At 29.0% G+C, this 12069-nt stretch overlaps 1 pseudogene; it reads right to left on the bottom strand.

Annotated features, from left to right (window-relative positions):
• Positions 1–117: 117 nt before the first annotated feature.
• LOC132934045 (uncharacterized) lies at positions 118–4185 on the bottom strand (annotated as a pseudogene).
• Between the last annotated feature and the right edge of the window lie 7884 nt (positions 4186–12069).

The raw sequence follows: 12069 nt of genomic DNA on the forward strand, positions 1-12069 counted from the left end.
ATGTTTACTGACACAGTGCACATTTCCAAGTTTTTGTTGAATGCTTACGTTTTATTCCTAAACAGCTATAATGGTACCAACGATTTGGACACCCTTCTTTTGTACACATTATCATTTTCAATTTAAAAATATTCTTAAGCTACCTTCGACCATATCACCACAGACGTCACATGTGGCAGGAGGTGTTGAGATGCAGCTCACGCAATACCATCCATGGCCACAGTCCAACAGTATGTATTGCGCCTGGTCTGGTACATATTGTAAATGGCGCATACATCCAAGGCACTGACTTCCAGTTGGATCGAGTAATAAAGTATTTGGCATCCATTTACCTTTTAATAAAATTTGTATATTTTAATTATAAAAGAAAAAATCTTCAATTTACTGTATCACATTATTAATATTTACCATCTCCTAGGTTAACATGCATTATATGGATAGGCTGTGTTGTGGGAAATTCTACTTTGCAAACTCCGCATTTATCTAATCGAATCGCATACTCATCACAGCACCATCCGTGACCGCAAAGCACCAAAATGTTGGCCGAATTTACTTGGCTCCAACTTTCAAGGCAAATAAAACATCTGTCTAAAGGGCCACCTTTAGAATAAAAAGTATAAGTGAGTTTTTATTTTTCAATTCTGTTCAAGAGGACGTTACAAGGACATTTGTTGTCTCCGCCTTACAATTGTGTATCATAGCAAATTGTAAGCTAGGTAAAACACATTTAGCTCCGTTAGTTTTAAATTTAGATTAAATTGCCCTCTTCTAAAATTTAAGGCTAAGTTTATTATATGGCATCTCGTAGGCTTTGTATTATATTTTAACTTTAAAGCAAGTTATGAGTATTTCAATATGTAACATAAAATTTACAATTTTAAAATTAAAAATAAATATTAATATTATAAAAAATACATTTTTATAACTCGCTATAAAATTAAAATATAATAAAAAGCCTATGAGATACTCTACAAAATAATCTTACCTTTACATTTTTTGAGGTAAATTCACTCTAATTTTTAAACTAGTGGAGCTAAACATGATTTTCTGAGAGTAAAATTAGGTATGTTACGCACTTCTAAGACGGAGATAACAAATGTCAGTGTAACTTCCTCTTAAATGAAAATTATTATAATAATAATAATAAATTGCCTTCGAATGTAGTGATATCTAAATCAACTGCCTGGTGAGCTGGTTGAGTATTTTGTTCTGAAACAAAATGGAAAGTTATTAAGCTTATGTTTCAGTATTATAACATTTAAAATCAATCTACCGTCAACAAAAGCATCATCCATGCCAAGCTCAACTATTTCATAGACCTCTTCCTCCGCTAATGTATTATCGATATCTGGCTGTTCAACTTTAATACAAATTAAATTGTAGAATAAGTGAATATTTATTCATAAATTATTTATTTTATTTATTATTTTTAAATTTGTTAGAATAATATACAATCTGTAATACAGTTACAATAAGCATATGAGTGTAGATGAATAAATTACAAAACATTAGTACTTGGGTGGAGAACCACCCAAGGGTGACACTACAAAATTGTATTTATAGAAATACTCTAAGGCATACTTTCGTTTTCTGGAAGATCAAAGGGCTCATTTCGGTCTTCATTATTTTCTAATCATACAAACAAAAAAGTCATATTTCGTTAAGACAATATATTTTTTATCATAATTTATTTCTATATGCTTACCTTGAATCTGGATTGGCGCCTCAATATTGTCTGTATTCCCTATAATATTTATATTTAAAGTATAGTAACTAGAGTATATAATGTATTTTTAACTTAAATGTATAGTTGTATATTACCGAGAAGATGATGATCTTCAATTAATCCAAGGTTACCACCACCTGGTTGTTGGCGCACATTTGGATGCCAGACCATTCCATGATTTTCTGGAACTGCTGCTACCCGTTGACAACCACGACCCCTCCTAGGTCTACCAGCTCCACGAATGTGGAATGGCGGCAATACAGGTGGCAGAGGCTGAAGTCCAACTATTGGTAGCTGTCCAGGAATGAAATCTTCGAAAAGGATTTCTATAATTTCATTTTATTGTCATTTAGTTTATACACCCAATTGAATTTATATGGTACCTACTATTAGCTAAAGGGCCTATTAGATACTCTTCTTAAATATGCCATTGTTTCGTAGAGCATCAGCCAAAATGCAGTTATTTGTGTCTCTGCTAGACACAATAGATCTTCATAGCTTTAAAGTTTGATTTATTAAAATTAAAATTAATTTCAAAAATGTAAGCCATATATAGTTAATTGTCTTACTTGCTGGCTATTGACTGTTTGTAACGTTTCCCTCCGTACTCTACTTTCAACCGATCGTAATCAATCTGCAAAAAATTATAAAAACGAATCAAAATTCCAGCTATTGTCAATATATATTTTTATTAAAAATCAATTACCGTAAAAAGACCAGACTGGGGGATGTATGCCTATGGTGGACTTAGGCATGCTGTGAAAACTTTCCACAAAATTAGTACGTATGTTTACACCGTAAACGGAAAACCCGTATGGAAGTACTGTTGTCAACCGGTATTGTCTGACATAGTCCACTAACTGAACAATACAGTTCAGTACGCCCATACGTGTTGCCAATCTTGTGATTGTTTCATATCTAGATTAAAGAATCCAGAAAAATACTATACAATAATAAAAACATTAATGCACAATTTGATTATTACCTGGCAAAAATGGAACTAGCACCCGATCAATTGGCATTCTGGAATCACTATTTGTATTGCATTTCGCACATATTACCATAGTCCTATGTAGACGTTTTCTGTTCTGCGATTTAGTAAAGCATATACCACAGGAACTGACTTAAATTACAAATGTAAATTGAAGAAAATAAAATTTAAATATACCAAATATGTGAGTAAATTGATTATCTAATGTTAACAGATCTCTTACCACATTGTCCAAGACAGCGTGGATTGTGATCAACTGCTCGGCATCAGCAGGAACTCGCGGAATGACACTAAATGTGCCATCAATTGCCAAGACTCTTGCTTCACGCAGGTATGGAGCAATGCGTAGTAAAAATGCCAAATTTAAAAACATCAATCCTCTGAAAATCAATTCTTCATTGACTATGAACTCCAAGTTTCCATGGAAGAATGGTGCATTATTGTCTACAGAATAATGTAGACGACTTTGCCATGTTGGTGACACAATAATAACCTGAGATTATCTGGTGTTGGTGGATTCACACTTTGTCGCACATAGCGCATTGCCCGTAGTGCTTGCTCACGAGACACCTCTATAGCTGCATTTGGAAATCTAAAAAATTGTTATTCAGGTATTAGTACATTTTGACATAACTCTAAATGAAGTATTTAAATAATTTTGTGAATTTGTTTACCTCCTCGCCTCTTCTTCTAGAATTGTCCGTGCAGGTGTCCCCTCTGTTAAAGCACGCCGTCTCATTGCATCGTAGAATGCCCCAATCTGTATATTATGCCCCACATGATGATTGTGTGGTTGATACATTAAAATCGGACTATTTTCACGGACATTGATGCAGTAGCAGTGCATCCCCGTTCGTAACGCAAACATGGAAGCTGTCTATAAGGTTTTTTTTTAAGGTATATTAATCATATTAAGGTCTATCAACCAGTGTACTCAATATTAATGCATTATATTTTCATAAGTATTCAATACCTACCGTCGATTAGTGGATTGATAATTTTGCACATATGTGTATCCAACATCATCGGCATATACCAAGTGACCTCTGAGCCCTGGTACTCTCCTCGATGGAGCTCCTTCATTGCTAAGAAGAATATCGACCATTCTATGAGGTGACCGAGATCTCGACCTGAATCTTTCACCATGTTCATCTGATGAATTGTGTACATACATTTTTATATTAAAAATTATTAAGCAAATACTAGTTTAACATTTGTTTTAAATTTACAAATAATTTTATTTTTTGTCACTAAAACGTTGAATTGTAACTGAAAAAGTTAACATATTTATTTTTATGTATATTATATAAATTTAAATATAGAAATGTAATCATCAATGATAAATTATTTTTATTAGCTCTTAATAATTAAACTAAACATTAAAGATATTTGAAACTTAATTTTAATACTATGTTACCACTGATCAAGTTCAAAAATGTTTAAATAATTATTTTGACTTACCTGCCATACTGGTAAATCTTGAATAAATCAAACAAAATCAAACCAAAAGACACTTTACTGTTTACTTACAACTGAGTTGACGCTAATTAAGACTGTATAACATACGACTGGTGGCTTTTATAGAAAAAAATAATAAGTTACCTATGAACCATAAATTACTTTAGTGTTAACGCTGTTAATCATTATTCGTGGGACGTGGCATTATCAACTCTTTTTATCTCGACTCAATATTTTGATTACATATTAAACTTAAAATAAAAAATTAGTGTTGTGATGAATGTCCTTTAAGTACCTAATATATTTATGAACAGTGATATAAAACTATGAAACTGTAGGTACGTAACTTCGGTATACATTTGGGAGGGCTAATCTAAAACTTTGGGGCTTAGCCCCCACCTAGCTCCGCCTATTGCTTGGGGGGACAACTTAAACAAATTTAGTCAATTTCGCCTATGCCTCAATTCATGCTTTTCAGATATTTTCACATTGGTGATGATTAGGGCTCGGATTTTGTAGCAAAATATGCTTCTTTTGAGGGAAGTGTGATTGAAAGATAATTCTTGTATATAAATACGTTTTGAATCGTTCTGATTTTAATGAAGTAAACTTTTTTTTGCTTTTTTTTGCTTTTTTCCATAAAATCTGCTTTTTATTGCTTTTCCCCTATTTGGTTATTTTTTCTTGATTTTTATATATTTTTCTTGAAAACTTAGCTTATTTCTATGTATATTATACGTCTTGGACTATATTAGTATTACCAGAAATTATAAAACCAGTGAAAAAACCAGTAATAAATATATGACTGATAAAATAACTGTCGTTATTGTGGCGAAATAGTTTTATCTACAATTATCTATAATTGTATTTACGACTCAAGGAAAGGGAAAATTATCTGAATTATACCTACGTATTATAATACGTAAATAATGTTAATCATGAGGACATTTTATTATTTGTTTCGGATGCCGCGCCGTATATGAAAAAAGCTGGCCGCTGTATTGCCGCTTGCTAAAAGGTGGCCGAGCGGTCTAACGCGACGGATTCGGCACAGCCGGTCCGAGTTCGATCCTCTACCACCGGGCGGCATTTTTCTCCGTGCAAGTCACGGTGTTCGGAGAACAAGTGCCGCCATCCCCCCACCCTGGGCACGGCAGAAACCTACGGGTGCCCCATTAGAAATTCTGCCAAAACACAACACACACGTGTACCAACCTACCCAATATAAAAATCTACAGTGCCCTCCCCCACACCCAATGGCCTATGTTGCCGTGGGTTAACCCAAAAAAAAAAAAAAAATAAATGCTTTTTTTGGCTACTTAAAATGCTTTTTTAAGGATTTATTTTGCTACAAAATCCGAGCCCTAGTGATGATTAGATTATTTGAAAATTTAAACGACCTCAAAGTAAAAAAAAAAAACCAATTTTGGTATATTTTTATTTTTACCAATTCCAGTGTTTGGGTCTTACATATTATTATATCGGTACAATTTTAATTGATACAAGATGCTTATAATAACTTAATACTAATAGGTAAATAGTACCTAACTACAAAGTTGAGATTAAAATTAAAAATGCTTTAGCCTCTCTAGCTCAACATATAGACACATTAGCGTAGTGGCGTGGTAAACTTTGATTAACCATAATGCCCAGGATATATTTCAGTATTATTATAAAAAACAAAATAATAGAAATTAGAAATTTTTAAATCATGACCAAAATGTGTTTATAAATGCTATAATTGTCTAACTTAATATTATAAATGGATTTAATAATCATTAAAGTTTTTTTTTAAATTGTTACCTATGTAATATCCAGTATCCTAACATTTACTTACCTACCTAATAACTAGGTAGATAATAGATACTATAATAGGTTAATTCTACAGAAAAAGTAGATAATATTATTCATTGATTGTTTTTACGTGCAATATTTCTATATTAGACATTTCTAAGTAAAATTTAGTTTAAAGATAAATCGCAAATGATCCTTGTCTCCCGAAACATGTCAAGTACCCTTTCCCACCAAAATATGTTTATATCACCATTTTTTATAAATTATAAAAATTTTGTGAAATAAATAGGTATAAATATATCAATAAAAGAAAATTGGTAACAGGTTCCCACTTCCTATTTACCTACTATTTAAAATATATAGGTAGTTGGTACTTTGGTGAGTTTATTCAATATCATGATTCAAATTGTTTAATTATTATTAGTATATATTATTTGAAACAAAAACAACAGATTGTACAGAAATACTAACTATTACTTTACAAATGCATTGTATTGTACATTTTGTTCAGTTGTAACTTGTAAGTATATTTAAAAAAAAATCTAAGACTCATTCCACGTTCACTAAGTACCTATAATAGGTTTATTATATCATAAAATTATTCAATATAAAAAAAAAAAAAAACAGTAATATAAAGAAAAAAGTAGGTGCATACAATTTATAGTTTATGCTAATAATATAATTCAGTAAAATATAATAATATTTAATTATAATCAGGATAAATTATAATAATTGAATTTGAAACATAAAAAAAGGATATTAATAACAAATTTTAAAATTATTCAAGAAGAATAATATTCTCAATTAATATGAGTGGTGTATACGGTTGTCCTCATAATGAATATCATATGGGATATTTGTTTCTCGTCAGTTGAGCTATAAGATTTGACCACCTACAGTATATAAACAAAACAAAATTCAGAACTGGCAAATATATTTAGGTATACAATGGTTATTTGTTATACTTTATCAAATATTTAATGTTTTATTATATCATGCTTACCCAAGTAGGTACTCTTTTATTTTTTAGATTCTGAGACCTGAGCGGAGTGGTATTGGTTTTACAATTTCTTTTTTTTTTGTCTGTTAGCAACATTTTTGGTACTAAAAATTCTCAGGTTTTCAAGATTAGCATATTTTTGAATAGAAAAGTAAATCTAGTTGGTTCTTCTGGGAGGTAAAAATTCCAAGTAATTTAAGAAAGTTTTAAAAGAAGAGATAATATTATTACACAAAACCCATTTTTGAAAATTTCGATTTAATTTTTTTGGTGTAACTCAATATCCAATAACTGTACACTTGAAATTTTCACCAAATATTTATATTATCATTTAATATAAATGGTAACATTTTCGAAATATTTTGAAATTTTTCGAAATTTTGTAAATTGATTTTCTATTATTCTCGATAAAAACTAAAAATTGACAAAATTCATAAACATTTCGAACATTTTCAAACTATTTTTCAGTTAATTTCAATTCATAAAAGTTATTCCTTTCATAGCTAACATTAGACATTTTGATAGAAGACTCCCTTGAATGGTCTTACTTTAAACAAAAAAAAAAAGTTTCCCGGAAAGTAACATTAACTTTTTATGAGCGCTTGAATTTAACATTTCTATGATATTCATCAGTAAATTAACGAGTTTTTTATCTATCAATTTGTGATATTTTGTTGTACCTAATACAAAAACTAATAACTTAAGTAATAAGTAATAACCATAGACACTTAAAATTTTCAACAAATGTTAAAATGAGTTAAATGACCATTTTTTAGGTATGGTAATATTTTCAAAAAATGTTTACTCTTTAATCTTTATGAGCTATTTATAGTCACGAGAAAAATTTTAAAATTTTGTAATTTATTTTTCAGGTAGAAATTCATAATTGTTTTTCTGTTCATAGCTAACTTTAGAAATTTCAATAGAAAGTTCCCAACAAGTTTTACTACCCCTATCAAAAATAAAAAGCTCAGTGGAATGTTATGCTATTTATAACAATGAGATATTTTCGATTTTTATTAATTTTAATTTTAACTATTAAATTTGATTATTTATACAAGCAAGTACGCTCGGCTGACACAACGTCTCCGGTCAGAATCAGTGTCGGCCTGGCCCAGGCAGCTAGGGGGCGATCACCTCCGAGACCCCGACACGTATTTTTCAAGAAATAAATGAAATTTACCAAAATTTACCTACCTTATATAGCCTAGTGGTATGCTTTTGGTTCCATTACATAATTTTATAATAATAATATAATATTATACATTTTATTATTTTAATAATACTAAAATCATAATATCTAGTCCGTGGTAATAATAAAATTATATGATAATTTTAGAATCTATAATTATGTTGAAATACGTACTGTGATGTTTTATCGATATTACATTACTATATATATATCGATCCATATTATGTAATAAATATCTATACATTTTTTTTTAAATATTTTTTTGAGTTTTGGAATTTTTGAGAGGCCCTTTGAATAATTTACCTCTCCCGGCCCTTTAGATCCCAGGCCGACACTGGTCTGAATCGTTTTTTGTACACAATATTATTTATCATTAAATTCAAATACCTATAAGTTATAACACATCCGATATCCATTGCAATGACATTATGCTGATCATCATTACAACTTATCCACCTTTTTAACATTTCAGTTGTTCTTCTCAGCCACTATCTCAGTTTACCTCAGTTATATGCTTGTAATAATTGAATATTTGAATGTATTAATTCATGCAAATTGGTAATAAACCATCAATTTGAGTAACATTGAATAGGTAATTTGTTATCATCTTAATCAAAATTTAGCAATACAATATTATAAACATAATAATATATAAATATATTATAATTAACGATACCAGTGCAACACAATTTATAATTATTATAATATAAGCATGTATCAACAAAATATTCGATTCTAGTCGTTTATTTTCGAATAAATATCGCTGATAAAATACACAGGCACAAATAAAACCAAACAATTTTGTATTGTTTGGTTTTATTCATTGTAAAATAAATACATTCATAGCATCGCTCAGAGTCTAATGAAAAATGATGAAGCTAGAAATCAATTTAATTTTTGTCCCGTGTATTTAAAGAAGATTATACTAATTTTTATTAATCTTTAGTCCACAAATAAAAGTTTTTCAGTCTCTATACTTACTTTGAACAGCTCTGGATGATTGAATAATGAGTGGGGGGGGGGGGGGCATAGTGATAGAAAACATTACACAACAGCTGATTTATGTTGTATAATAGTTAATGAAGAATGAACTTTTACCTACTTTTTTTCAAGGACTAATACATTACTGAACTAGATAGTTTTTTTTTAATTTATATAAAGATTGTCAGTTCAATATTTGTTTTTAAAAAATGCATATTCTTTTTAATAATATAACAGTTTAAATTAAAAATATAAAAACCAAACAAATTTAATTAAAACCAACCCAAATTATTAATAAAAAAATAATTAAAAAATTTTTTTTTATAAGCTTCAGCAATGTTTTTTTTATAAACAATATAATTAGTATTCAATTATTTGTTGTACAGTATAAGTTTTTACAAGTCCAAATAATTAGTGTTGATCATATCCTGTCGTATTTTACCTAAATCATTTAAAAGTGTTCTTAGTTTTTGTTCGTCTTGTTGCCGTTCTTCTAATTGGTTAGTTAATATGTTTTGAATACTGAAAAATATTGAAAAATACAATATAATATGGGAAAAATTTTTATTTTGTTATATAGCCTAACCTAACCTACGAGAAGCTCTGTAGAAACCTGTTGGCGTCATAGTGCTACAAAATGTATGTGATTGCCTATTCAGCCCCTTTCTCCTTATCACTTTTATGTACTCGTTAACTAATACAAATAATTTGGCGCCATATTTTACCTATATTGTATTATATTATACACCTGATTATTAATTAAACATATTATAATATCATAAATATAAAAATATTGTTCATACATATTTTATAATGTTCTCATACCTAAGTTCTATTTCTTTTATTATTTTGTATTTGTACATTGTACATAATATTATGACTTGTAATGATGGTATACACTATTGTAAATATTTAGTAGGTACCTACATTTTTTTATATTGTTTTAATAATATTTTGTATTAATCTTTATGTCACACATATCTCACAGTACATATTTTTTAGTTAGTATAATCAATATTTTGTGAGAATTATTTTTTCACAACTATCGATATCATTAAAATGTCTACAACTTAAGACCCGTATAACTCTGTAGAACTGCATCAAATTATTGTAAAAACAATAAGTTAACCATCAAGTATTACTCTATGAAATAAACCTTGTTTTAGTAATCCAGTGTCCATAATCCATACAGCCATACACTTGATACAGGTAAATGGTAATGATGTATTGCACGTTTTATTATAAACCATATATATATTTTTATATTTTAACACTAATAACACTATAATATTAAGTACCTTAAGGCTAATGGACTATTGGACATAATTTTAAAATAAAAAAAAGATAAGTATTTGTTCTTTTGTACTAATAACTTATCAGTTATAATAGTTATCAGTGTCTAAAAAAGAAAAATTAAGGGGCTTATATAGGCAACCTACTATAAAATGGAGTATTACAGTGTCCCCTAGCAAATCTAAGAGCTTCCCGTATTCTAATCTTTGGTATTTATTAGAGATATCGAGTTATATTTGTTCAAATTTTATTTTTCAGAACACAGACAACTTTCAATAGATAAAATATTGACATAATTAATAGGTACGTTTTATTTTTCATTATTAAAAATATTTAATTACTATCTATACAACATGTGTACAATAAGTAATTTTGATTTAAGATATTATTTACATAGCCTAATTTCAATTTTGCTACGTCTACTAAAACATACTGTTTAACACTGAATACTAAATTTTGTCACCCATTGCTAACTGCATGTTTCCCTGACCTGACTAAAAAATCACGATACTAGATACTTGGATTTGGATTATCGAGATACTAGATATTCGATACTTACATTTTAAGTACTTAGACACTCGAGTGAATATCAAATGTTGTAAAATATGAATTCCAAACGCTCATAAAAATTAATTTTACTTTCTTGTAGACAATTTTTTTTGATAAATTTAGACAAACTTATGAATCATCTTGTATTACATTTTCAAATCTTAGATTGAAAAAGAAAAATTTCATCAATTCTCAACTCAAAAAAGTTTGCTAATTTTCGTGATTTTTCCGTATTTTGTCAAGATTTGAACTTTAAAAGAAAACAGATTTTGCGTAAAAATTCCCGTTTTTTTCTTAATTTTTCTTTTGTTTTTCATATCTCTTTTGTTAACTATTTTTACTTTTGTCCCCCCTAAGTACCAACTAGATTCACTTTCCTATCAAAAAAGTTACTGTTGAAGAAACCATGAACATTTTTACTGTCCTAAAAGGTGATGACAGACACTAAAAAAAAACACACATCATTGTAAAACAATACGTTCATCGCTTCGCTCAGAATCTAAAAAAATTATAATTATAAATTTATCTATTACTTTTTTACTTTTTGGGAAACTAACATTTTAATTATATCATCTGTATTAATTACGTCTAAAACATCACTCTCTGAACACAAAACCATAAAACTATTTAAATTTTCTTGAGAACTGCTCGTTCAATATTTGTTTGTACACGAGCTAATTTGGAAAAAGCTCTTTCAGCCGAACAATTTGCTATAGTAATGGTACAATCCGCTAGGGGCCTACTATTGTTTGATATCTATTGTGGGCCTGGGGCCATGGCCCTCCTGACACCACTTAATCTGGGCTTGGCCTCCTTGTAGCACAATTAATAAATCCTATATATTCTCTAATTATATATAATTACATGATTATGTATATTTTTATTCAACATTTAAATTATTATTATTATATTTATTTACATAACTACATAACAAAACTATATATTTTTATATTTTAAATCTAATAACACTATAATATTAAGTACCTTAAGGCTAGTGGACTATTGGACATAATTTAAAAATTAGAAAAAAGCTAAGTATTTGTTCTTTTGTACTAATAAATTATCAGTTAATAGTTATCAGTGTC

This window comes from Metopolophium dirhodum, chromosome 1 (assembly GCF_019925205.1).
Source record: "Metopolophium dirhodum isolate CAU chromosome 1, ASM1992520v1, whole genome shotgun sequence".
In the NCBI taxonomy this organism is placed as follows: domain Eukaryota; kingdom Metazoa; phylum Arthropoda; class Insecta; order Hemiptera; family Aphididae; genus Metopolophium; species Metopolophium dirhodum.